This window comes from Ammospiza nelsoni, chromosome 4 (genome assembly GCF_027579445.1).
Source record: "Ammospiza nelsoni isolate bAmmNel1 chromosome 4, bAmmNel1.pri, whole genome shotgun sequence".
Classification (NCBI taxonomy): Eukaryota; Metazoa; Chordata; class Aves; order Passeriformes; family Passerellidae; genus Ammospiza; species Ammospiza nelsoni.
Genome location: NC_080636.1, coordinates 60,881,783 through 60,908,448, shown reverse-complemented (window position 1 = coordinate 60,908,448; position 26,666 = coordinate 60,881,783). Strand labels below are relative to the sequence as shown.

Sequence of the window (26,666 nt, the reverse complement as noted above, 5' to 3'; positions counted from 1 at the left end):
AGTGCAGAGGATACCAGCTTCAAGATGGAAATATCCATGTTTATTACTAGGAAAGACTTTGCTCCAGATGATGTCTAAACGGAAAGAAATATTAAAGAACAAACAAACATCCCCCCCCAACCCCAAACATAGGTTTTATTCTTCAGTCTCTTGAAACCAAGATATTTCAAAAGGATTTCCTCAAAAATCATGGAGGGAAAAAAAGAATACCCAGTATCCTGCTCTCAATTGTAGAATTTCCTCATGGAAATTAGTATTTCTTAAGACAGATCACAAATTACAGAATGAGTCTGTAGCCCGGGTATTAGAAGTGTCACTTCAATGTGGGAGATCCAGCTCTGAGTCCCCAGTTCAATGAGCATCTCAGCATACATACAAAAAGAAATAGCCACAGGTGGAGAGGCTTGAAGTGCTCAGGTACAGCATGGGAAATGAAGCCCCACATCCCTGACCTGAGTCAGACAAACTCATGAGCTTACACCTGAACCCTTCACAACCCACATATGTGCTCTCTGCATCAGGTATTGGCTTGTTGATGTAATGATGTTTGTGACTCTGGTCCAGACTATAACAGCATTTCTAGATACAACACAGCTTTCCAAAACACATTTTCTTCAAAATTGATGTGTTACAAGCTAAGATCCCATACTGCCACACAATCATTAGGAATAATGTCAGAAATCATGCTCAGCTTTCTCCCTGCCCTAATAAACCACCAAACCCCCCCCCCCCCCCCCCCAGGACTACCTATGTCATTTGTGCAGTGAAAGGATCCAAAGGACTACCTTCAACAAAGGTATGCAACTATTTTTATGAAGTTACCTTTACATGTTCAGATGCTTGCTCTTTTTTTTTTTTTTTTTGAGAAAAAGAGTTACTTTTTTCACACACTTTTTTGGATTATGCCGTAATCTCATTTCCCCTATCAAAGCAGAGCTTTTCTGTCAACTTGGTTACAGAGTTCTGATGGAGACTCCTGAAATAGGTGAGAGCAAAATATATAGCAAGGCAGCATGGCATGAAAGAAAGCATCCTGCTTTATACCATTCCTAGAAATGCACTTCCTAAAGCTGAAATTGTACAATGCGTTTCAAGATCCAGAAAAACTTAAAAAGGGGCAGGCTGACTTTTGACATTCAAAACCCAAAGATAAGCCACATCCAACCCCAAACACACAACATGGTTGCAAAGAAACCCAGCCATGGCCACAAATGCATTTTTACGTTTCTGCTCGTATTCCAATGGGGAAAGTGGCATAATAAAAAAGTGTTCACCCTACTGTCCTTTCCCATGAAGCCTTCCTGGCCATCTGCCTTTTAAAACCTCTGGCAGAGAGCGTCACTGACCCTGGGAGCTCCTCCCATCCTAGCAGGTAAGCACTGACAGCCCTCCCCTGCCAGGCATGTCCCCGACAGTCAAAAAGCCCCGACACTACCCCTGCAACACCCAATGCTGTTCCAACTCCTGCAGACACAATGCTCAAGAGGCAGCGTGTGACTTTTCTCACCCCAGCCCCAGCAGGTAATTGGACTTTCCAGGGATAATCCCAGCAATCAGAGAGAAAATCTCTGCCTCCAGCGTGACCCATTAGCACAGAGTTCACTGATCAGTAGGTTAACGTGCCATTAAAGCATCTCTCTGTGGGGCTTAGGAAGGGTCAAGAAAGAACAAAAAATACCTACAGAGCTCACACATGATTATATCAAGATCCTCATGAAAAGGTCAAATTCAGCTCAGAGGCTATTCCCTTCCCTGGAGCAGCAATATCTATAGTCTTGACACTTTCTCCACATCTTTCCCTCAATGTCCCTTGGATTTGCAAAATACAAAGTATTTTACCAAATGATGCACTATTATTATTTTATTTACTAATTATACTGCTCACACTTGCAGTTTGTGGTCCTTGGTTTTAAATGAGACACCTTCTTTTACCTGTTGCCAACAGGTAAGACACATTTACCCAGGGTAATGATGTGCACACAGAGTACCTCAGCTACTGGAAGGCAGATAATGCTCTGTAAGGACCATGCAGGTTCAGCAATGTGGCATCAATTCTATGCCTATAGTAGCAAAAGTAGCAGTAGTAGTAAAATACAATAATAGTAAAACCTGTCCAGGCTGTGGTCATCTAGAGATGTACAGTCACAACATTGAAACTCTGACAATGTGGACTGACGCCTTATAAATCTGTTGTGTCCAAATACACTACGTTAAGTCACTTTTCAATAGCTTTCCTTTCTCTTATTCCTTATAAGTTGCATTTTGGCCAAGGTACTAGACAAAGAACCTGCATAGAACCTTCAAACAGAAGCACAGATAAATTTGAGTAAGGAAGAGGAAAAAAATAGGAGATTTTATCTTGCATTTATTAGTTATATATAAACCTCAAAGAGATGTGACAGTGCTGTTTTCTATGAAATTCACTAATTATAAGGCAGATGATTCTTTATCTTTTTTTTTTTTTCAATGTCCATGCACTGGAATAGCTCTGTAATGATAGGATTTCCCAGCAGATTAGTCTTATTAGTGTTAATTGTCCATTTAATGTACATTGCTGTCTCCCCTGTTGCATTTCCCAATGCATTTTTTTCCCAATGTTTCTAGTGTCTACCCAAAACGTGAACTAAGTGATACACATAGGAAATAACCATCATCATGATCATTAAATACAGACATGGTTTTCTACAGGTTCTTGTACAGACTGCACTGGAAAACACCACTGTTCCTGTCATTTACCTACTAAATCTGAAATGGGTGGATAGGTGCTTATGTTGTGCACCCCATGCGTGCAAAACATTGGTGTTAACAAGTGCAGCTAAGGATCTAACATGAGCTCTGTCTTGCATTTCCTTTTATTTGTTAGTTTGAGCCTCAAGCCTAAAGTTATTTCAACAGACTATTGTTTTCAACATGTATTCACTACATGTCTAACACCCTCTGAAGTTGCAAGCCACCCTCCCACTCACCCCCAAAAATCTTCAACCAGTGCCAAAGTCTATATTTTCTTAACTTAAAGAAGTAATTCCAGGGCTGTCAACTGATAAATTTCATTCAGGGAAACGCTGTGTTCTTTAAGCAACACATTAATCTTCTCTGAACTAACCATAGTAAACATCAATGTTGAATTGTACAGATTTCACATGTTGCTGCCAGGAGTTTTAGAAGAATGATCCCCTTTTTAGGTAACCTGGCTTTTAAAATTACAACTTAGAATACGCAAACAAAGAAGACTAATGAACTCAGCAGCCTGTATGTGTTGAGGCTGTATGTTGAAAAAGATACTGTGAGTAATGGAAAAAGGTTCATTTTTCAAAAGCAGGAGCTGCCTGTGTGAAGGTAGGAAGGAGAGGAAGAATCTCTCTTTCACTTTGGTTATAAGAGTTTGCTGTAAACAATCTTTTCCCCTCTGTTATCAGGGAATATCCTGCAGGGGTGCATGTTCTATGTCACCTTGACCAAGTCACGAAGGAAGGGGAATTTTTCTCTCCTAATAACCCACTCAACTCCCCACTTTTTAAAAATTATTCATTTTTTAAGCTGAAGTATGTAAGAACCTCCATTAACTACTGTCCTGCTGCTCAGAGAAAGACTGAGTATTGACTCTGCTAATACAACAAAAGACAGAAGACTTAGTCAAAATTTTTTTCTTGTTTTCTGCTGCTAAAAGCAGTGCACATAGGGCAGCAGTCTTGCCATGCAAGTACAACCACCTATCCACCAGGAAACATGCTTTAAGCCAGAACCCATTACTATGAGACAGCACTTTAAAAGACCCACGCTATCCACAGTTGGGAGTGTGTGCATTTCTTTTCTGATGCTGACTGACCTTTCCAAGCATGTTGCTAGATGAACAAACTGCACAACACTCCTCTGTAACTGTATACAAACTCCCGACGTGCAGAACATCCTTACATAAAGGCAGCACCACGCTGCAGTCACACTTCAGTCCCAACACCAAGCTCTTGATGCAGGGCAGTGAGCTGGCTGGGATGCTGGAGGTAAAAGTGACACTTAAATCAATTACTTACCCTCAAATGCCCTGTTTCAAATCTCCAGCTTCCACCTGGTCATAATGTGAAGCAGGACTGCTAGGATTCAGAGAGGAGATGGAGGCATGGGGGTTTTATCTAACGTTGCTTCAATAACAGAAACCTGACATAAAATTGCCCTCATTTCAGCCAAGATTTTTCTCACACTGCCTCTCTGTGTCCCTCCAGGACTGCTACAGAGCTGTCTATAAATACTGGCCCCAACACTTGTCCAGTGCTCTCCTTGCCCATGGCACAGGTCGGTGTCAATGGCTCAGATGAAGTTCTCAGCTGCTCAGACAAAGCCATGGATGGGCTCCCCACCCCTCCTGCTTGGAAATACCATCCTGCTGCCAGCTTTACAGATGCTGCAGGCCTTTCCTGCAGGCCCTGATAAGACACAGAAGGGTAATTATGAGGCTCATATACAAAAAAAAAACAACAAAAAAAAACCAAAAAAACAAAACAAAAAACCCCCAAAAAACCCCCAAAAAAACCCCAAAAAACCCCCAGCTTTTTGCAAACAGGTGGAAAAATGGAGGAAGAGAGAAGGAGGAGGAAGCATTTTGTTTCAGCTCCCTTTACAGTGCACATCCAGCCATGATTACAAAATTTCATTCACAGGAAATGTGGATGTCAAAAAATTCTGCAAAAATATTTTCTATAAAATGAGTCCTTCCAACTGAATAAAGTGTGAGTCTGTCACAGAATTCATACAAGAGCATTAAGATTGTATAGGTACTCAAAGAGGGATGAAGAATAAATACTAAAGCTATGTCTTGAAATTTCTATCAGTGGTCAGATATTAGTTATCCCAATTCATATTTAATAATTATTCACAGTATGACAGTAAGCATAAGATATCACTGGTGGGAGGAACCCACAATAAATAAGTTTCAAAGTTTAAAAATCATAAAAGCATAAAACAGAATTATATCTCTGTAAACCCACTGAGAAACTGGGCTGTTAAGAGATGGGCACCCTGAAACAGAAAACTGAGGGCAATGGAAATGAAGATGGCAAGATCAGCACAAATAGCTGCATGTTTGCTGCATGCCCTCAGTGTACACAGTGGGCAGGCTCCACAAATGCAGATCAACGCCCTGCCTTTCATTAATACATTGGATGGCATAACTGTGAGGTTTGCCCAAGCAAAATGTAAACCACAGCATAACTGCATTAACACTAAGAGCTACAGGGGTTTATCTTAAAATCAGTGTCTTTTTAAGGCAGTTTATGAGCATGAAATTCTCCTTGTCAGGACAATATCTATACATAAATCCCAGTCTGTTCCAAGGCTTACAGAACCATCAAGCTTGTGTGATTAGACAATGCACAGCCTGGCATAATCCCATGGCCAGCATCCCTGCACACCTTGGAGGTTACCACTGAGATTCTGGCCAGTGCTTATTCATCCTTTTCTGCCAAGTTGAAGAAGTTTTAATAGTAACCTTGGAATGAAACAGACATTTCATCTCCTGCATGTATATTGAAAGATATGTTGTCTTACTGCTTTACTCCCACTACTTTCATCAACAACATCTTTCATCTTGGAAGTGCTTTTAGTACCTTGTGCACATCATTAAGGCTCTCCTTTCATAGGATTTATTTAGCTTTGCTGCGCAGCTTGAAAAACGAAGATGATCTTTAGTAATACTGAAAGACAGTAACACTACTGAAGCTGACTTTGTTTAAATGGACACTGTTTATAAAACCATAGTTTAGAAGCCTGTCACTGATGTCACAGAAACCTTTTGTATTTAAATGAAAATACATTTGGATGACATGGGTAATTGCTAAGCCTTGGTGAAGTGCCAGATGCAAAGTGTAACTAATTTGCTCATTACGAGTTTCTCAGTCATAAAGCTCCTACACATAGCTCTCATCCTCAATCATGTACATGACAGTTTCATAATATCATTCCATCAAACCTTTAAGCTGCCACAAATAAATCCCTGCAAAAAACAGAAACCAGAGTCGTTTCATAAAACTGAGCAAGAAACTGAAGTATTTATCATAGCTTTATATGTAATATAATGTCAAAAACTTATTTTTGGACATCTCCATTTTTAAAAGGGGGAATTATCTTGGATTTTTAAATTTTTTCAGGAGAAGCCCATAATTTTAATGAAACATATGCATTCCTGTACTTCTGTAAATAAATATATATACAGCATCATTTTACCATACCCCATGCCACACAAAAAGAAGCAAAAGAAGACATGTAAACAAGAGTGAGAGGAGGATACCACAACTAAGGCTCTTAGTGAAGGCTGGGTTTTAAAACCATGTGTTTATTTGGCATTGCACATGCAGAGGGGTTACTGCACAGGTGACAGCACAAAAGACCAGCATCATGACATTAAATGATAAAACGATAGTGTGTTGACAAAAACCATGAACTTAGTGTGCTGGAAAAGTCTGACAGCACTCAGATGATAACCTCTGGAGGAGAGAAAAGGAGGAAAAGCAGTGCTAGCCAGAAATTCAAGAAAGATAGCCTAGTTTTTTAACAAAATGTCTACAGAACCTCTTAAAATTCACAGGCAGCACCCCAGTGTTAGAAACAGTAACTTACATTAAAATCTCACAGCTGAAGTGTGCATAATATAGAAGAATTGGACACTAATTTAGGTCACCCTAATGTTTTCTAAGTTTCTGAAATCCTCCAGCAAAATTTTCAGGAACAGGAGAGCTTTGGAGTAAATGCCAACTGTGCATTTTTAGGTCCTTTTGTACTAGGAAACTAGAAGGGCCTTTCCTACTTTGATCACTGAAGTCAATGGCACCAACTATGACATCCAAAATTAAACATGTGCTAGGTTTAGCTCAGTCACAGTCCCCAGTTTATAAAAGAATAACTCAAGAAAGATGTGAATTTATTACTGCTGCTTTTTTGCCTGGGCAGCAACTGCAATTTGGTAATGAGACAGTTGTTAGTGCTTCACTTAAGGTCAAACTCTTACAATGCAGTCAGGCTTGCCCTAAATCTACAACTAACACTAATATTAATCAGAAGTAACAGGCTTACTTGAAACATGCCAACATTATCATAAATTTTACAAGGCTGTTGTAGCTGTAGAAGATAACTCCCATGGGACACAGAATGGTTATTGAACATTATGGACCAGTTCCAAAATGACCTCTTAGCAAGATGAATAATAGCAAAGTTTCATAATCACCTAGTCTGACTTAAAGAAAGTAAAAACCTGCTGAATGAGTAACTTGAAAAAAGAAAACCGGTAGTGTGAAGATTCAAGTTATTTAGAAAGAAAGAAAGGAATGCATCCAGCAGTAAGGAAAAATTATTTCCAGTAATGCTATAAAACTGAAAGATTGTAGCAGACACTAAAATCCAAATTGTGCCCAGAAGCCTGGATTTCTGCAACTATAAACCAGTTTAAATACTGAAAAATATTCCAAATATTCTGTGCATTTTTAAAAGCATCTTATTCTGTTTTCTTTCATTACACCAGTTATGATACAGTGAATCAAGCCAAAAGTTTTAAAACCACAAAATAGCTTTAGAGGTCTGCAAGATTATTTTTAAATCTTGTGAAAACTACCTTAACATATTGTGCCTCAACAAACACTCAAACACCTTATATAAAATTTCATTACTTTATGAAAATCTCCATCTGAGTCTTCATGCACACTGTGGTTTTATCCCATATAATGAATAAGTGAATTTTATCCTTGATTAAATGAAGACTTCTCCCCTGGCTTTGCCTGCCAAGTAGTGAAAAAAGTCAATGCCAAAAGCCAAATGTAGGTTATGAGTTCATCCCACAGGTTCAAGAAACCTGTGGAGCTTGCAGACCTAAAGCTGTCCAAAGTTCTACTAACAGTAGAATTGTTTTTCTACCTCTCTGCTGACCGTTTTCACATAGGACACCTCCAGTATTAGTTACAAGGAGCTTAAATCATTTGACTTAAATGTTGTTTCAGAAAGACTTGTTTCAGAATTTAGTGTCTCTGTCAAGGAAGTGTAAAGTACAAGACTAATTGGTACACCATGACCATATTTTTCTTCCAATTTTTCAATAGTGGTAAATACCCATCTGAAGGCTCCTATTGCATTACAGAAACATACTGCCAGCATCCAACATCCCAGTATTGTATGTAAATTAATCATTAGAAGATAGATAATCTGAATTATTTTGAGTCTATTTCTACTTCCTGACTCTGAATTGGTTTTGATCCTAACCTTTTAAGTTCACCCAAAATTAGAAGTTTGAGGCATCCTATAAAAATATCACAGAAGTAAGTTTTACCTATATAGGCAGTAATTATATTTCCTAGTTTAAAGAAGGAAGTTAAGTGAAGATGTATATATTGGAATCAACTATTGTGTCACACCCTATAAAAGATGGCTTACACTCCCCTTTAAGGCACGACAGAAATCCTTCAGAAATTTTGCTTGTCTTCTCTTCTTAATAAATGAAACTTTGAGTGAACTGAGCAGATCGCTGAAGCTGTAAGACCAAATTCTGTAACATTCTGTAGTGTTACCTTTCCTCCAGCCAAGAAAAATCAGAAAATAAGTGCCTCTGAGGGTTTTCATAATGTAGCTAAAGCTTAGACAAACCTGTATTAACCACACAAGAACAGCAACATCTGTCATCTGGGCTAGCACATTTTCAAATGCAATATACGTGAAATTGTGGTCATTCTGAGCTTGAACCCTGCTCTGCACAGCAGGAAAGTCTGTCAGCTGTGCAGACACTGATGAACATGGCTTCAGTGTCCCTTTAGGAAATCCAAAGAATTTAAAGACACTGAATTATTATTACAATTTAAAGATACTGAATTGTTCTTACAGGCATGCAAGTGCTGTGATGGATTGGATGCTTGTCTTCACTAATGAATAAGGAAAGCAGGGTTAAGACAACACTTGGGTCACTAATAACAAAATCTTGGAAGGCTGAAGTCAGAGGAGGAGGATTCTCAGTAAAGGAGATAGGATGTCTGTAGGTCATCAAAAACCTTTTTAATCAACTGTGAGAAAAGATGTCAGTGCATACCTGACCTTTTATGGCCTGAGGTCAAGCATAAGGAACAGTTTATAGCACACTTTACAGCATGATAACTCTTTACACTTAAAAAAAATTCCTTCCTCATCTCTGAAAGATGATCAACTGCAGGCCAATGCCCTGGTGGTTGTTTAGTATAATAATGTTTCTCATTTCCTCACTCAGCTGACACTCATTTGAGACACCAATCTTTGAAAACAAAGTTAGTCAAAATATGCAGTACTCATTTTTAAAATCTAAAACTAATTTAGTTGTTTAATTAGAGAGTAAATCAAGAGTAATCTTTCAGCTGTATCACTGTGCTTCCCTATTCAGAAATGCCATAAGCAACAGAAGGCACAGCTATAGCACAAGGCAGCTAACACAAAGGAGACACACCTATAGATGACTTGTTCAGAATGCCTTCTTGTTGAATTATTTCATATAAAAGGTCAGTAAACAACTTGAACCACATAGTCTAAGCATCAGTGTCACATTTATTGTGAAGTCAAAAAAACTGTTACTGGTGCCATGCCCCTTTGATACTTCTCTGCATCACATCATCTTTGACTGCCTGGTAAAATGAGGATATCTGTTACCACAGAGGGCTAATTTCTCAATAATGCAGAGGATGGTGAGTTCTTACACTGAAAATAAACTTAGTGGCATTTCTTTTTCACTTAGCTAATCTAGTCCATAATGCCAGTATTTATGGGATTAAATGACTGAGCAGCGAAGGCAAACTGCTCCTGTTAATGATTTCAGTTTTATTTTTCATAGATGTCATTGTTTCCTAATGTTTCATGCAGGTTTAAAAGCTGTCCACATGAACAAACATCTGGAAAAATGCTGAAGGTGGGGGAGAAAAGGCAGAAGGGCAGAATGAGTTGTGGGAGAACAAATGTGTGAAGTCATTAATTAGCAGAGATAATTTTCAACACTCTAAATTTAGATGACACATTCCTCCATGTATTCCTCTAGGAATACATGTATTTCTTTGTATGAATTCCTGTAAGAATGTATGCTAACATAAGAAAAGGAGTTGCTGTCATGGAAGGGCACTCTGGAGCACATCCTTTGTTTTTTTGCACATCTTCGTCTAAACCAGCAAAAGAAAGCAGGCAGTTGCCTTTTAAGTGTTTAGATACACACATACACACATGTGGAATCATCCATGTACCCAATACAAATCCATGTAAGAAATTTGGTTAGAATACAGATAGAAGTCCATAAAGGCGAACTTCTTTCTAGAAATTCGATGCAGCATGTGTTCAAAAGTTTTAATTCCACCTGTATTATAAGCTGTAATGAAAGTGTGATCTTCCTTAAAAAAATGTTTCTTTAAATTTCCTCCCAAGCTCAAAAATATGAGTTTAGTTATAGCTAAAACATCACCAGTTATTTTCAAAGTTTAAACCATCCTTAACAAGTACCTCAGATACTGATTAAACACAGAATGAACAGAATTACTGTCACTGAAAAAAACTGGCTTGCAAAAGTAAAGAGGAAATACTAAAACCACAAAAGGTCAATTCATTTATAAAGACCACAGAATTCTCCTTCAAGTAATAAAGTTTTATGATAATGAAAAATTTTTATAATAATAATAGCAAAATAATTTGGGGGAAATAGACTACAGACAGTAAATCACACACAGCTGCACACATTGTTCTGTTTCTGGAAAATGAAAAGCTAAGTCAAGTTTTGTGGAATCTGAACTTCAGATGTGGTTCTGGGTTTTTAGTTTCTTCTCCCCCATAAGCTAAGTGATTAGATTGCTCTTGATTATACACTCTGATCTCTTCAGCTAACATGACATCTCCTCCTTGTCAGGTTTGACAAGCACATTTTCAACAGCAGCACTGATTTCACTTTTATTTAGGTTTGCAAGGCAGATAATCTCACGGTGTTGTCAGTGGTGACTGTAAAATTGTTTTAATCAAACATACCTGAAAAAAATTAATATTTCAAATGCCAGAAGGAATACATTATAAAAAGACACAAAACAACCAATTTTCTTTCTCCTCCTTCACAATGCCTATTTGAAACTCTCCACAAGTGCCAAAAATCACAATGAAATTGTATCATATTTCATTCATCTTTGCATTATGACCCATTCTAATACTCTTCACTCATCAAGGTGAATTCTTTTCAGCTTTAAAGAATTTATCTGTAGGCAACTCAAAGTAAAACCAAATTTGGATTTTTCAAGTTGGTTGCAGTTTCACTGCACTGTAACAATTGCTAGCTCTTGCTCTGCCCTAGTTTTGGCCAGGACAGGGTTAATTTTTACAGTGCCCAGGAGGGGAGCATGTCTAAGGCTGGGATATTATTTGATACTACCTCACAGTCATGGTCATGGTCAGGAGTAAGGGACTCTCACTCCCAGGGAGAAGGGTGTTCCCTCCATGAGGAAAAACCGTGATGGGAAAAATGGTCCATTTTTTTTCATTTTATGTGTAAATAATTTCCTTGTATCAGATCTTTGTTATTAATATTGTTACTGTTTGTTTTCATATCTCATTGCTGTTTCCAGTAAATTGTTCTTACCTCGACCCGTGATCTTTGCCTTCTGCGCTTTCAGTGGGAGGGGGAGGCTCAGGGAGCAACAGGACCATTGCAGCAGGACTACTAAATTGGAGAACACTACTCCTAAACCATGACATGCTCATGAAGTTGATGGAAAACAGACCAATTTAATTTTTCATTTCTGTTATTTTCTTAGATACTTCCATCCACGATGTCTCTCACACCTGAAGAATTACAACATGAAAGAGGCCACTGTCTCAATGACCACTGCTCTGCTACACGGATGGGCCATGCTGGCATAAGGGCTTTATGTGCTTAAGAACCGTTTTCACACCCAAGCACCATTTAAGGGTCCAACCTCACTGAATGCTGAATCAACCCACAGTAATTAACAATACACTTGAACTGCAGAACCAAATGCTATTTGTTTGGTGGAAACAAATATGTAAGAGCATTGCACTCTTTGTGCATTAATGAATGTGTGTGAAATATTTGATTATGCATGAACTCACTATTTATGAATGTGGCCGCAGGGAACTGCCTCCTAGCTTAGAAGAAGGGATGGGGTGGGAAAAGAAGACTGAATGCACAGTGGGCCCTTCTGGAGGTGTATTATTAACTCTCCACCATATTCCTGTTTACAGGCATACTCTTGCTCTTTCAGCATGCCATTGCTTACCTTTGACTCTTAAGGGTCTTTGTTTCCAAGCAATAAATATTTTGGACTCCAGGGAGCAGACAGGAAGATCATACATGACTCCAAAAACTCCTTCACTGTTGATAGATTATTGTAAGCACTTATTCATTATTAGCTGAAATGCTGATTGCACACTTAATAAGTAGCCTATTTGTTCTTTCCAACTGAAGCAATACTGTAAGAGGACTTTTGAAGAGAAGACCATTAAAATCATAAAGACATCACACAGCAGGCAATTTGCAGAATGTGGTTTCAGCTTTCTACTCATTGCAACACAATCAACAAATGCTGCATCAAAATTTCTGCTGCTTCCATAAAATTTTTGTGTAGAGCCAGGTACACATACCCCTTAAAATGAAGTTTTCAAGAAACAAGGCATTGAGGTGAACTATAACTGCACTTGTGTAGCTTTATAACAAAGGAGCCTAAAAAAATTCCTGTCTTCTTTGGGCAAAAACAGCAGCCTTGGCTCTCCCTAGCCAATAATAATAAATGTTGCCCTGAAGCTCAAGACAACAAACAAGGTGAAGACTCCACTTTGCTGCAAAGCTCCAGCAAGTTGTCAGCACAAAAGGCATACAACTGAGCATTCTACCTTCTCCCCTTTTTGTTCTTATAACGAGCCTAATCTCATTTAGAACAGGAAAATATTCACACTGAAAGTTCTTTTGTCTTAAGTCAGTCTGTATAAATATTTTCAGCTATGCCCTCAATCATTGTTAATTAATCACTGCTTTTAAGACCACACTTAATAAACTATGCGCAAGTTAACTGTCTCTTAATGGCTACAAGAAGGGAAAACAATCACAATTTAAATTGCTTAAAAGGATTCCACACAATTAAGAAGTGGATTAGAAATATATTGTACAGGAGGAAGAGATTAACTGGGAAGGAAGAGACAGAAATATTCAAAACATATGACTGACAAGTTAAATTTAAAAAAAGCACCAACTATGCTCAGCAGTTAATTATAGTTAATTTGCAAGCCTGACATATATAAAAGCTAATACTTAAGTGATCCATACCTGTAATAAAAGCAACTATATCACAAATATGTAATCTTCTATTTCACTATTAAAAAGTCCTGAAACAATAGGATATCCAAATGTTTCCAAAGCACTTCTGAAAAAATCATGTGCAGAGCTTGTACTCAAGCACAGTAAAACAATACCTATATGAATAACAAAGAGAAAACATCTCTAATAGTGCCTGTTTCTTTATGGCATTGTGTGGCAGTGTCACTGAAGCACAGGTGAGCACAAATGAGCTGAACATTAACAACAGTGACTTTACTTAGGCTCTGCAGTCCATCATGACTTCCCTTTATCACTTTGGCTAAAAAAACAACTACAACAAAAAGCAAACAAGCCACATCCATTTCACCTTGTGTTACTTAATGTGTGCAGCTATTTTTGAACTTCTCCATTGGACAGCTCACTGACTCAAAGGTGCTGATGGTTTGTTTTCATTGACTGTGAGAGTAAATTATGCCACATATCTAGAAATGCATCTCTCATAGGTGCCTTATTTTATTTCTGATGTTGGACTTTGCTGAACAGCTGCATGCCTGCTCTCACAGCTGTATGCAAGCTTCTGGACAGCTACACTACTCATAGCAGAAGGAAAACAGAGGTAATGATATGCAGTGAATTTGGCTTGTTTGAATCAGACTAAATATTTGGATTAGAGTCCAATTTTTTATAATATATATTGTAGACATATGTGTGACAGGAGGAGAAATATAACATAAAAGAATAAGAATTACTCCAAACGCATGGGAAAGGCAAACTAACTACCTGTTTCTCAGACTAATGCAATTGATTCCTTTCTTGCAGTCCTAATAGAATTAATTTTCTAGTAGAGCTGGTAACTGCAGTCTGGCATGCCTCAAGTATTGTGGAAGCTTTGATTTGATCACTGTGACTTATGTCCTCATTTCCCCAGCTACACTTTGTCCACACACTTTCCTTTTCTTCACACAATGAATGTAGTAATGTAAACATCATTGCAATATATTCTAATGTGTCAGAGTCCCCTGATTTAAGATTTAGTGCTACTGTGACAGATGTTATCCTTGGTTATGTTTTCCAGAAAAAAATCTCACACTTACTCTGCTGTTGATGCCAGCTATAGAACCACACAGAGTTTACACTAATCTAACAGCAACTTTTTCTATAACCTTATCATAAATCATGTCAACAGCACCAAGACTTCATGGCAAGTTTTGATCCTTCTACGGTGTCAAGCTTCCTTCTTCTGAAGAACCAAGATTCCAAATGCAGGAGGGACAGGGAGCACACTGGGATCATCCCTGACAGGAAATCTGAACGAGCTCTGAGATGTGCCGTCTCACCCGAGACTGTTCGACCCATTCTACAGTTAGTCACTGATCCACTTAAAGAGATCACATGAAAATTGGAGATTAAGTACCACCACCATTTTGAAATAGGTTTCAAATCAGCTTTAGCTCTTCATTTTACATTCTCAGACCCATGAGAAGAAAGAGTTCTAACGAGAAAATGACTCATTTATATGAACACAAAGTAATTCAAAGTCCTACACAACATGAGAAAGCAACTGATGAAACATTCCAAAAGCTACACTGGCAACAGAAAAAACAATTTTAATGCTATCTCAATTACTCTTAAGTATTCACATTATCTAGGAATGCACAATGTGTTAATTAATGAAAGGCTGCTCTTACTTTTTTTAAACTAAGTTTTCCACTCTGTCATCATCGTGGTTCAAGTCTGAAAACGGTAATACATTTCTTTATCATGGAAAGGATAATTTCTTATAATATTTTCAGATCAGCCCAATAAATTGTTTGGTCACTTCTGATAAGAAATAAGATAGCAATTTTTAAGACAAGACCAAATTGTATTTACTATTTCAAATAACCACACAACAGTTGACGTTTTAAGGCACCTTGGAGAGAATTTAAGAAGCCATCCTGCAGGGCCACCTGGATCAGGTTTCTGAGGGCTTTGGTTGGATATTGAGCATTTACAGGGATGGAGACTCCACACCCTCTCTAGGCAACTTTTGCCAGAGTTAACACCCTCACAATAAAAAGTTCCCCTTCTCCCTTACGTTTAAACAGAATTTCCTGTATTTCAGCTTGAGCCCATTGGCTCTCCTCCATCACGGCATACCACTGAAAAGAGCCTGACTACATCCTGCTGGCACCCTCCTTTCAGATATTCTACACATCAGTGAGCCTCCTTCTGAGCCTCCTCTTCTCCAAACTGAACATTCCCAGCTCTCAATCCTTCCCATAGGACAGATGCTCTGGTCCCCTAAACATCTTCATGGTGCCTTATCTGGACTGGTTCCACTATGTCCACATGTTTCTTGTGTGAGAGAACCCAGCAGTGGCCCAAGAGCCCCAGATGTGGCTTGGCTCAGCAGTGCTGAACCAAAGTGCAGGATCCCCCCCTGAACCCGCTGGCAGCAGTGCCCAGTGCAGCTCTTGGCTCTCCTGGCCACCAGGGCTCATTGATAGCTCACGTTTATGTTGCTGCCTCAACCTTTTCTATTCTCTGAGTTACTGTTCTGTCAATTTTGCTTATTCTTCAGTGCTGATTATATGAGTTTTACTGGTTTGTGAGTTACCTCATACCAGTGAAAATTCCTCTCATTAGTCAAACAGAATCATTTAGTTATTATTTCATATAACCACACAACAGTTGAGGTTTTAAGGCACCTTGGAGAGAATTTAATGCAGCCATCCTGCAGGGCTGGAATCTTTTAATCTTAATCTTGGTGGGTTTTCTTCTAAAAAAGCAAAAAGCTATGGAAAAGAGCAGGTGGACTGACAAAAAAATAATCATCCTAAATATGCGAGAGACATCAAAAATGCATCTGATCTAAATTATGGATTTGAAAATCAGGCAGAAAGAAGAAACATCTTAGGAAATGAATGGAAAAATTTTCACTGTGTAGCACAATTTTTTGGTTGACCACAAATCATAATTTATTCAGTCAGGTATGGATATTTCCAGAATTATTCACAGTCTTGGCTCATTCTCCATCACTCTTCCCAACATGCTTTTTGCAAAAGGATAAAATGAAATGAAGACAAATCCATGTGTTCTGTTAAATTATTAAAAATGAGACTTCAAAGTTTTAGAAGTCATTGCCTATTTCCTTTAAAATACAAATATTTCTTTACAATTTCCCTGCATTATACCTATATCACTCCCAAACCTTTAGTGACTGGTTACTAACTGAAAAGAGTGCCAAAAAAAGAGGAAAAGCTATTCTGAGTCCCATTTCACATAGCTGCAAACTGATTTCATGGCAAGGGTGACCATGTGGCAAGAAAGCCAGTTATGGCCCATGGGGTTAAGAAATGAAGCCATCACACATCTCTCTCTCCCTGTAGTTATGTACCTGATTAAAAGCTGATTAACACAAGCAAGCAAGTTTTGTCCAGCTATCTGGGAAGCTAGCAGCATAGGAAAGTATGTGTGTGCAGTCTTCCTGCAGCTCAAAAAGCCACAACTAGTAAATGTAAAGAGAACTCAATATTTTGACCCTCTGTATATTTTTCAGACAATTTCTAGCTGTATTGCAGAAACATAGCATCTTTGTGCTTCCAAGCAGCACAGGAGTTAGGCTGGAATTGGTCAATGGCAATTGAACATTACAAATGGATGGACTTACAGATGTTCATTGTGGTCACAAAATCCTGGTGCGAAAGCAGTCTCCGGGGAATATTGTATTAATCTCTCACACAGCATTTAAGAAATGCTCAAGCTGTAGGAGTCAGAAGAAATTGGGCACTCAAAAGTGAGGGCCCGTAAAAACAATTCATGGCATCATCTGTTGTGCCATATATCAGCTCCACAGAACCTCTGTCAAAAACCTGGGTGTCTCATCTGTCCTGCAGCAAACACACATGGCTCAGCCAGATGTGCAGTTTTCAGCTTTGGTCCAAGTGGACAAGACGGTGTCAGCACAAAAACATTGAGCTGGGAGGAAGAGAGATGGCATTTTTCAACAGAAAAACACTGGAGGAATAAAAATAATATAATAATAAAAATCTTTCAAGACTAGGAAATATTTTCCCTTTTACTCTTTATTCTAAGAACACTTTGCTTACCAGTCATGAGGGTTTTAAAAGCATTAAGACAGTTAGCCAAGCCTGACACTCAGCTGGTATTTTACCTACTGCAAAACACAAGAACAGAAAATGTAAAAGCCAGCATCTGGCTGGCTTTTGAACTTCTGGTTGACCATGACAAATTGCTACTTTATTTTCTGACTGTAAACTTTCATCATTAAACTAAAAATAAAGCAGCTCAAAGATTAGCTACAAATAAGCAAAATTCTGAATGAAAACATACTGGTAACAATTGATAGGTTAACTATTTTGTCTGGAAATGTTATGTTTTTATTTTTCCTAAGGAATAAGTATGCAAGTATGCAAGGAGTCATGTGTTTTTAAAATAAGATAGCATATCTTAAACTTAGAGTTTTCTGCAACCAGAAGTTGAGACAGAGGAAAATAACTTTAGTCATAATATCTTGTGATAGAAAGGTGTTTGGGATTATTATTCTCCCTTCCAACGAAGCAAAGATATGGAGCCCAAAGGAAAAATGTCAGGTACTTAACGCAACTGGAGCCAGAAGGTTTCAAATCTCTACAAAATGTCACTGACTAGATAACGTATGCCTAACTGGACAAAAGCACTTCTATCTCCTCTAAAATAAAAACAGAGACAAGAGAAGAACAGAGAGGATTAACACTAGAAAAAGAAGAGAAAGATTTAGTCACCCTGATGGAAGAGAAGCAAACTGCCCAGAAGAAGAGGCTCAAAGATTCTTCAGAGGCAGCTGAAGAATTTGGAATGAATGAATTTACTAAGAGAAAAAGAATAACACCAATCAACTTAGCCACAATTAACATGGGAGAAGAGCGATTTAAAGCATTTAATTCCCAGCCAAGAAAGAGAAGCATGCATAAATGGGTCAGTTTTTCAAACCACAAGGTGTGCATGGCTGTGGGAAAGAGTGAGGCTCCAGTAGTACTGAGCAAGGATACATGATGAAGAATATTCAAGAAGAAGGAAAATTGTTTTAAGTTTTCTGGAGAAAAAAAAAATCACTGAAGAGTTTGCAAAAGGCAAACATTAAAAAAAATGGATTATCATATATGTGCCAGAATTCCCATTTTACAGCAACTAGAAGTATCTACTAACTTACATGGAGAAGAAAAAAGAAAGGAATTCTGCTGAAGGAGAGAAATGAAGATAGCTGCTAAAACCCAGAAATGAAACATTTGTCAAGAGGATACAGACAAGGGCAAGAAATAAATGTTGCAAGACTCTTCTTGGGAAAAGTTAAAATAATATAAACTATATTTACCTTTCATTTATCAAAGAGAACAAATCCAGTGGATTTTATTTCAATCTTCACAACCTTCAAAGTAGTTCCATGAAAACTCATGTGTACTTACAGACCAAGCAGATTCCATGTCAATCTTACTGGTCCCTTAAATTTTGATGCTGCTATTTTATCATCACAAAGCTATTCAGATTCAACAGATTGGCTTTCAAGCTAGTTAAATCACCAAAAATATTGAATATTGTTTATTATTATTAGCCTAGATTTGGAAAAAGTCAACAAGACTACACTACAAGCTACATATATCAGAATTTATATTTTTGAATTTCTACCACACATGCCTAAAATTATGTCAGGGAGGCACCAGTTCCAACGTTCAGAATCCCTGTTCATGATACACTGCAGTGTAATTTACAGCAGACCTTGCACATTAAGCTTTTATGGTGGTAGCTCAGTGTTTCATTACTTTTTAAAGAGAGATTTGGATGACACTGATTTGTCCCACATACACAGACCTTACACATAACTGCCTGCGTCAGTGTCTCTCTGCTGATTCAGGTCACGTTTTCTGCTTTTCTCCTTGACTTTTCTTGGCCAAGGGTGCATTCATTTGCCTATATCAGACCTTCACCTTATACTTTGGCATGTCACCATATATATCAGCATTTCAGCTCCTAAGCAATACTTCATACTCTAATTACATTGGTTTGCTTCTCCATCCTTGTGCACCAACACATTGTGCTTTAATCAAGGATTGAAAACAACCTCTCCACCCACTCAGCTAGCCAAATGCCAAAGTGTCTCCAGATTTCTTAGCTTTCTTTTGGCTGCAAAATGATCTTCCAAACACGAACGGGCAGTAAGCATCATAGCTGGCTTCTCATGTTTGCAAGCAAGTAAACAATTCTTTGGATACCTCTTCAGCTGCATAGATGTGTGCCAAGCTGCAGCAGCTCACGGCTGCTCGTAAGAACCACGCAAGATGCACCGAGCATCAAGAAGCAGCTGCCTGCAAGGATGAAGCAGAAATGAAAACATCGCTGAATTCAAAGCAGAAGGATGTCTTCCTTCTCTTGCTACAGAACACTAGGGTTTAGGTTCTTTTCAGGCCAATTTGTCACATCCTATCAGAATGCTGATATCAAGGATATTCCCACCCTGGCACTCATTGCAGTCCCGTAGCAGCACAGCCAGAAAAATCCTAGTATTTGCTGGTGGGAAGAGAAAAATTCAGCACACAACACTTGGGAAGGACTCAGAAAAATCAGTCTGCTGGAGGGACACATGTGATATGTGTTGAGGCTAAAGGATTTGAAGTTACTAAGTGGTGTGCAAGAGGAAGTGGAGCAGCTCACACCAACGGAGACCAAACAAGGCACATGCCCTTCCTATGGAGGCAGAAGAGTAAGGGACACAACACATGGCACAAAAGCAGCATCTGACAAAACACACTTCTCCCTCACACCTTTCTTTCCTCTCTCATTTTTGGTCCATGTGTAGATTTAACACAGAAGCATGTCTTTTTTTCATGTCCAAATCCAAGCCCTCATCAGTCACTGCCTCTGAACACAACAGGAAGGACACCAGCCCAACTATTTTTCACACTAGCGCTTAGGCACAGGCTACATTTTTCAAGCCCTAGCTTCAGCCTCACTCTCTGGTCCAGTTCTTTGAGACGACACGACAGCTCACTCACACCTCATTCTGCAATGTGCAGAGAGAACTATTTGTTCTCTTGCTGCAGGGGCGTAAAAGCCAAACTGTCTTGGGACTCCAGGGCAACCCAAGGCTCACCCTGCACCTACAGCCTCCAGCAACAGCTGGCATTGGCACAGCTCAATAAAAACAGAAAAGAGGCCTAAGACAATTAAACAAATTGATGATCTTGCTACTGAACTTTGGTGCTTTAATAATATTTATTGCTTGAGAGGAAGTAAATCTTTCCAAGATGGGTAAAGGCACTACTAAGTTATCACGCAGGGTTCGGTGCAGAGAAAAGAGACCGCTCTGCATGTTACTGCCCACCACACCTGAGCAAAACACAACTAAGAGAATGTCAGCTAAAATCCTGCCCAAGTAAACAGGTTTTATATGAGGCATCTTGTGAGTGGAGGAGTGGAAAGGCAACAGCTCCACTGTTTTCACAGTGTCCCTGTGGAAGGACTTGGGAGTACCTTGAGCCTGATAATCTCCATGCCCAAGGGCACCCACACAGCCTCCTGGCATTGTAACCCAATTCCCCTCAGCACATATAGGACCCTCAGTGAGTCTGAAAGCAATATTTGTCCTTATTTGTTGTACAAGAAAGCTGAGTACTCCTTACAGATCCCCCGCTCTCAACCCCACAGCACAGAGGGGTTTTCTTTGACCACTATTCGATAGTCCACAGGTACTGAATCTAATCCCCAAAATCATTCAATAAGCTGTTTTTCTTCAATCTGTGCTAATAAAACTATACAACACTATAAACATTTTCCACAGTGGACTCCAAGATGTTTGGTGCTCTAGCTGGAAACACTGCTCCTTTTGTTTTTACATTACAGCAGATCCTTTTAGACACACTTCCCATCAAGCCACTGAATATTTTTGTCTTTTATTTTCTGCAAGGAGAGCCCTAGAGCCCTTTCAAAATTTAAGCAAGAGACTTATGACCAGCTATTGGGTGACTATTATCACTACAGATCTAAGAACATTACAAAATCAGACTCATCAGAAAAGCAGAGCAATGGCCAGGGAACAATTTTCCCTTCTGTAACTGTTCCAATACATGGGCAGATCACACCGGGAAGATCAGCATTAACAGGAGCTACAAGACCCACATCTCTCAAGTGGGGAGAAAGAAACAGACTCCACAGAGAGCAAAATTTCCTTTCCATCAAACATTTAAGCTAAAGCTAAGGAAAGGAATAAAGCAACTACCCTGATAAGCTTTGTCAGTCAGTGTCTATTAATCTTATTAATTGAACATATTCTCCCTTTCTGCCCCATGGTTAAAAAGTGCAGGGCAGGTAAAGCAGGAGTAGAAATATGACATATGAAATCCAGCAAAGCACCATGCCCATGCTGCTGCAGGCTTGTCTGTTGAAGGGCTGAGAGGGATTCCCATGTTTCATACAGGCAAAGTTTACAGGGAGAGGCAATATCTTTTATTAGACCAACTGATACAGTTGGAAAAAACAGACAAGCTTCTGGGCATAGATAGCCTTTCCTGAAGGAAGATTTGTTTGTCTGAAGCATCTGTTTTTTCCAACTATATTGGTTCATCTAATAAAAGATATTACCTCTCTGTGCAAACCCTGCCCCCCTCACCAGTCTTTGAATATTGTGGCTGTGGCAGCAATACTATTACAATTACTTTAGTACTGATGGTTTGCAGTACAGACTTCTGCATTTGGTCTAACAGGCATCTACTCATTTCACAGAGAAAAGGCTACCATTTTTAAAGGCAATAGCTTATTATAGATTATATTCGCTGCCAACATGGGCCAGTGTAAAGCTGATGGTGATAAAGGCAAAAAATATCCCCACACCCAAAACCATTCCAGGTCCTGTTATTACCAATCATTTCGGGAAGTGACACTTTCACGTGTGAACTACACCCTACAGAGTTTGTCATGAGGATGCACATTTAAAAAGCAGACAGAAAAACACAGAAACCAGTAAAGCCTTTCAAGCACTGTGGGCCTCAAGATAGGTCTTTGAGCCTTACATCCTTTGATGTTCTGAGTCCTGGTGGAAGGGATGAAGCAGCTGTCTGACCCGCTGCATGGGCAGGCACTGCTTCTAGGAGATGCACAGACACCTGAAAGATCATGTTCAGCTTACTGAGACATACTTTTTGTTCCATAGTCTGCCACTGAGTTTAGCACAAATCTAATTGAAAAGCATTTGTACTGCAAATGAGAAAAATCAGTTCTTACCCTCAATTTAAAATACACTGGTATTTATTATAAAAAGGGCCATGTTTAGCTACTCTTCACTGCTTTCTCAGGTGAGCAGATTCACTGTAAACAGGGTGTCAATAAGAAAGCCACAGTTAAATAATTTTTCAGTGAATTACATTTTGTGGACATATGCTATTACCAAGACATATTCTGAGTTTTATTTCAAACACCTATGAAGCAAAATGCAAAACTTTTTCCATGACTTGTCTGAAGAATGGTAGAAATTTTTATTACAGATTTGTCTGCATTCAAATTACAAATGAATGATCCATATTACTGTTTGACTCAGTGGTGTAATTATAGATCAGCCACATTAATTTCAGTGGAATTTCTCTACAGTTTTGCCTTGCCACACAAGTTTGAATGGATGTGGTAATTATTATAAAATTACTTGACATCTTATATATCGTAATTTATATGTATCAATGACTGCAAAATTGTTTTTCACCACAAAGTGTTTCATGTCTACAGGATGGTTGATGTTTTGCATTTTTAAAATAAAAATAACAGCTAAAAATAAATTTATTTTGTAAGCAGAATTTTTATAAGCTGATCTGGCAAATATTTATCTCTAACATATATTTAAAACCTCTTCATACATATTTATGCAAATATCAGTTACTTTCTCAAACCTTCTTTTAGGGGTAGGAAGTGGAAAAATGATTTTTTAAGAAGTTTATTTACAGAAATGGACTATCAAAACAATCCACAGCCTGATTACACGCCCGAAATAGGCTAGACTGGCCAGAAATGCAATAGCACAGAACTATAATTTTGAAAACAATATGGGGGTTGAGAGAAGGGGGAGGAAGAAATGAATTTCTGCATGCTTCAAAAAAGAAAAAAACCAGTAAGCTAAAATCTGTACACTCAGTCCCTACAGCTTTCCCCACACTGGGGAATTTTAGAGTTATGAGTAACACTTTTTCCTCAAAGCAGAAGTGGTATGATAAGAACTACAGTCTCAAAATATTTTATACATAACATGCTGTTTCTTCACTTTGCTTTATAACTGCCTGCAAAAACTACGTGAAAGCGAGACACAAATTTTGTTCCACTGAAAATCAGACTTTTACACTCATTTCAATGTAAACAAAAAGGAGAAGACAAAAAAAAAAAAAGCTTCAGAAATTGGCTAACATTAGAATAAAACTGCATTTTCATTAACCATGCCACCCTGGTGTGAGCTGACCTTCAAAAGGGCTCGTGTGGTTTGAAGCTGTCTTCCCATCCAGGCTGTGGTACAGCCCAGAAGCCACAGATATCAACCATTAGCTGCTCAGTACCATGTTGCATCAAATATTTGAAGGAATGACCTTCTGTAGGCATCACACATTATATATAGTCAGTGCTGGTTTAAACTTTCTGTGGTTATGAAACAGAAGATAATTTTCATGTGCTCTCACATCTGGGCTAATAATAATTTGCATTAATATTATTTATGTATCATGTGCTTTTCAAGGCTGCTTTAGGACATTAATGGAGAACAGGTCAAGCAGTCTCTCTTGGAGTCCTTAAAAGATGAAGAAGGGCTTGTAACTGATAATTGCCAAAGGTATCAGTTATTCTGTTCATGAAAATGTTTCTCTACATGCTCTGCAGAACAGGCACCATTTGATGAACACCACAGACAGGAGCAATGCAGCCATTCCTCATCTGACTTCTCATTGCAAGGTTAGTATTGATTTTCTTGGAGCACTTTTCAATCAGCTCACAGCCACTCACCTGGTGCAGAGACCATCCCCCTGCTTCATGAAGAAGAACAGTACTTAGCTGCTGCTTTTTTTCCTCCCACACACAGCAGAAAACACACAGGTGAATTATTTGAAAATGGAGGAAGAAGGCACTCCAAAAGACACAGGTCTGAGATAACAGCATTAATGGATGATGAGTTGTCTCATGGCCATATTACACCCTGAGACTTGTCTGATCTCTAAGTCAGCCACAGTGTCGTGTGTTTCTATTCAGAGCCATGGAAAGGTTAGGTTTTTTTATACCTGTTGCTTTTGTTGTGTCAAATGCAGATATTGAGGCATGAAACACACCAGATGCCATGGCTGGTTTGCACAAGTTGTCTAAAAGAAACTAAAACCCCAAGCAAGGTATTTCAGACAGCATAAAATGCAATGATCAAAAGGTCCACATCCCTCTTTGACACCTTTCATCTGTTTACAGTATTTACAGATGGAGCTAGATAGAAAATTACACATAACAATGAGATTGATGAACTCCTAGTTCCACGTAATACTCCAGACTCCATGTTAAGTGGCCTCTAAGCCATCCCTAAATGCCAAGATGTGCAGAGAAACAAGAAAGAAGTCTGCTTGACCTGAACTGGAAAGAAAACCTCTATGCACAGTGTGCATAAGAATATTAGGGGAAAAAAATACAGTAAAATTCTTCATGCAAATTGCCATCTGGGCCAGGAAGCTGAGCACAATACTGTTTTCATCATCTTTAATGATGCACAGTTTAGTTCTGGAGGAGGGGGGAAGGAAATGGGACCAACCTTTGACCAGTATGACAGCAGCATAAGTAATCCCTTATTGCATTATGAAATGATTCATACAAGGAGACCTGTTACATTACTGGCCTGTTAAGAGTATCACAGCTCCTTACTTGGACTTTTTTTCATTTTGTTTTACATCAGACAAGCCTATTGCTGTCATTTGTAAAAAACAGAATAGCTGCTACAGTTTTAATACCAAACACAGGAAAAAAATACACAGCAGCTGTTCATATTTTCTAGGAAGTCTGTTATAATAATGATGTCATGGAAAAAGGCTGGAATCTATTAAAATGGATCAGACAGGCAAGCCATTCAAAGCGTCCAAGCAATATGCATACACAAGCTGCACTATGTACCTTACCTTAAAATAAAAACACACAAATAGGGGAGTTCCTTAAAAATATTATTGAGATCAGGCAATTAAGGTAATTTCATAGATTTACTTCAATAAATTCAGTTTACTACTAGAACTACCCAGTAAAGCAAAATACAAAAGCTACAACCAGCTCACTGTCAATTAAGCTCACTTTCACCTATAAAAGCATTTAAATCTATTTTTAAATCAGTGGCTCAAGTTACATAGGAACAAAGAAGCTCTCCCAGCAAAAAACCAGCAGTGAATAGTTTGGAAACTAATAATCCAACTTAGCTTGTGTTTTTCCAGACTCCACCAAGTCAACTATGTATGACATCAAATTTTGAAGATTCTGAGTTACACTGATGAGTCCACAAGTAAAGGGCATATATTACAGATGAAGTATTATAAATCTGAGATCAAGTTAAAAAGACGTTCTTAAATCTCTTCCTTTTCAAACCATCAAATAGATTTTGTACTTGTTAATTAAAAAATACCACACACAAAATCCCAAAATCATTCCATCAGGCCATCTGAAGAGATCTGTTTGATGACAGCCCTGATCAGTTTTGCATAAATAAGCTCTACTGCACCCACTATACTCCATATTCAGCTACACTCAACATTACAACTACAGCTGTCTATTAAAAAAAAAAATCAAAACTTACTATCAGGACTCCAGTCCAAAATTCAAACTGCTAAGCAGAATTAAAACCCCAAAAACCAATGACCCAAACTTCACAGACACTTCCACACTGAGGCCATTAAACACCTCCTCCTGCGCATGGGTATGTACGAACAAATTTGAGTTCACACAAGTCTGACTGCCAAACCTGATCCCCACTATCCTGCTCACATTTCCAGTCCCACTAAAAGGCAGAGGTTATCCTTGCACTAAAAGCAATAGGTTAAGCACACAAGTGTCTCTGAGCACTTCTCTAAAGACTCAAAATATTTGAGCCAGGGCACAATAAGATGAGTCTGAATGCCTTATCTTAGGCACCTCACAGTGTTCATAAATTTTCACTTTAAGCTGTTATTGCATATAATAAAATAGCGTTAACATTTCAGATGAACATTCAGGGCAGCTTATAAACTATTCAGTGATTAATGTCCTTGTATCATGTTTTCAATTTTCATTGCTAGTGGAGGTCATATGTTATGATGTCAGCTTGAATCTAGATTTCCATTTTAAGCAAATTTAATTTAAATTATGATCCTAAGGCATATGGTAACAGACC

At 38.5% G+C, this 26,666-nt stretch overlaps 1 protein-coding gene across 3 annotated transcripts in view; it reads right to left on the bottom strand.

Annotated features, from left to right (window-relative positions):
• The window catches only part of BMPR1B (bone morphogenetic protein receptor type 1B), a 241,410-nt gene that overhangs the window by 111,916 nt on the left and 102,828 nt on the right, over window positions 1–26,666 (bottom strand). Inside the window, exon 1 of one of the 3 annotated variants that reach the window (XM_059470650.1) lies at window positions 19,534–19,556. The exons of the other annotated variants lie outside the window; for them this stretch is intronic. The gene's annotated coding sequence lies outside the window, so the exon portion shown is untranslated. Of the gene's footprint in view, window positions 1–19,533; window positions 19,557–26,666 lie in introns of those variants that run through there. 3 annotated transcript variants of the gene reach the window in all.